Source organism: Cynoglossus semilaevis, chromosome 17 (genome assembly GCF_000523025.1).
Source record: "Cynoglossus semilaevis isolate Cse_v1.0 chromosome 17, Cse_v1.0, whole genome shotgun sequence".
In the NCBI taxonomy this organism is placed as follows: domain Eukaryota; kingdom Metazoa; phylum Chordata; class Actinopteri; order Pleuronectiformes; family Cynoglossidae; genus Cynoglossus; species Cynoglossus semilaevis.
In genome coordinates this window covers 16,257,579-16,259,372 of record NC_024323.1, presented here as the reverse complement: position 1 = coordinate 16,259,372, position 1,794 = coordinate 16,257,579, and the positions used below count along the sequence as shown (strand labels likewise).

Genomic DNA, 1,794 nt, shown 5'->3' with positions numbered 1-1,794 from the left:
CCCCCCCCGCCCCCCGGCCCCCCACCTCCAGACAGTTGCCCAATCCTCGCCATTTTACTTTGCTTTGATTTCTGAATGGGGGGGCTTCACTGGTGCATGACTTCACACCGAGCCAAACAGGGAAACTTTGAGCATCGATCCCATAATAACAGGCTCATCTCAGCCCCGAGTGGTCGGTGAACCCGTCTGTGAGCCCGGCGTGACTCCTGCTCCTCTCAGCGTCTCCGCCTGGAGGAGCACAAAGTCAACTCTGCTACTTTGGTTCAGTTTTATAAATAGAGCCGCGCTCTGTCCTCTTCTTCTTCTTCTTTATGTATAAATATTCATGTGTTAAGGTGTTGAGATGGAGGTGCCACACGGCTGCTCCTCTCCGCTGCTCCTCTCCGCTGCTCCTCTTCTGTCCCCACACGGAGTGACAGGCGCAGAGCCGCCCACCAGACAAAAACCATTGTCTGTCTCCACGTCTCTTCTCATTTCAGCGTTTGTCGCAGAAAATGGCACTTTGTGGCAGGAACGTGAGACGGCGCTGTTGTGACTCCGTGACTCTCCGTGACTCCGTGACTCTCCGTCATCACTCCCTCCGAGCGACGAGACGAAATGGCGACAATTGAAGCCAAACATTTACTATCATTTTGGTCAACTCAGTTAACCAGGTCAACTCAGTTAACCAGGTCAACTCAGTTAACAGTTAACCAGGTCAAAACTCAGTTAACCAGGTCAAACCGATTGATCAGAAACCTTATGACATCCAGAGGCCGCACGGTGTAAAAGTGTTTGATGGTCTTGCCTTACAACCAGAATGTCACCAGTTCAAGCTGATTCTGTTTGGAGTTCAGGTGCCTCCCCCCTCCTCACCCCCCTCCTCACCCCCTCCCTGTACTTCCTTCCACAGTTTAAAAACAAACTTCTTTTTTTTTACCTTACAACAAAAAGGTCAGCAGCTCAATTCTTAAATTAGGTCAGAGCGCTCACTCTGAACGGACTGTAGGTGTCGCCGTGGGAGTATTGATGGTTAATTGTCTCAAGTGTGGGATCTGTACAGGGTGTGGACCCCCCCCATCACCAGCCCCCCAGGTATAGATGATGATGGTAGAAGTGCAGGAACACAAACAGACTATGAGCTGATATAGACGTTATAAATACAGATGATACAATATAACCTTCATCATCATCACCTTCATCACCTTCATCATCACCTTCATCCCCATCGTCATCAGTGAACTCCACCACAGCCAGTGGTTGATAATGTGTCTGGTGTTACAGGTGATGAAGAGGAGGCAGCAGAGGAGGAAGATGGGGACGGTCTGAGCTCCAGTCCTGGGAAAACCGCTCTGCGCCGCGTGGAGACGGACGGCGTTCCCCCTGAGGAGGAGCCAGACGCCAAGGGTGAGGGAGAAATCTGGGACTGTTGACAAGTCAGTGAGGAAACTGTAGACCTGACCTGAGGTCAGGGAGGAGGTCCACCCCCCCCAACCCCCCCCCGGGGAAACATCCTGAAATGTAGACAAGTGCACGTGGAGCTAATGACCCCCCCACCTCCCCTCCACACACACACACACACACACACACTGATCAGTGTTCCTGTGGTGACTGTGTTCACCTGATGCTGAAGGGACTCTGACCTCTGACCCTGACCTTTGACCTCTGCTGTATGTGATCCAGACCAGTCCGTCCACTGGTCGTTGTTCTAACACACACACACACACTCGTTGTTACACTGCTGTTTTTCTGAATGTTGATTTATCTGATTAATCCACAACTTCTGACCCCCCTCTGCCCTCCCCCCTCCCCCCC

The 1,794-nt window shown here is 51.9% G+C and overlaps 1 protein-coding gene across 1 annotated transcript in view; it reads left to right on the top strand.

The window, feature by feature from the left end:
* The window catches only part of LOC112488413 (protein Wiz-like), a 26,501-nt gene that overhangs the window by 8,149 nt on the left and 16,558 nt on the right, over positions 1-1,794 (top strand). Inside the window, exon 2 of the mRNA XM_025064554.1 lies at positions 1,264-1,386. The gene's annotated coding sequence lies outside the window, so the exon portion shown is untranslated. The remainder of the gene's footprint in view (positions 1-1,263; positions 1,387-1,794) is intronic.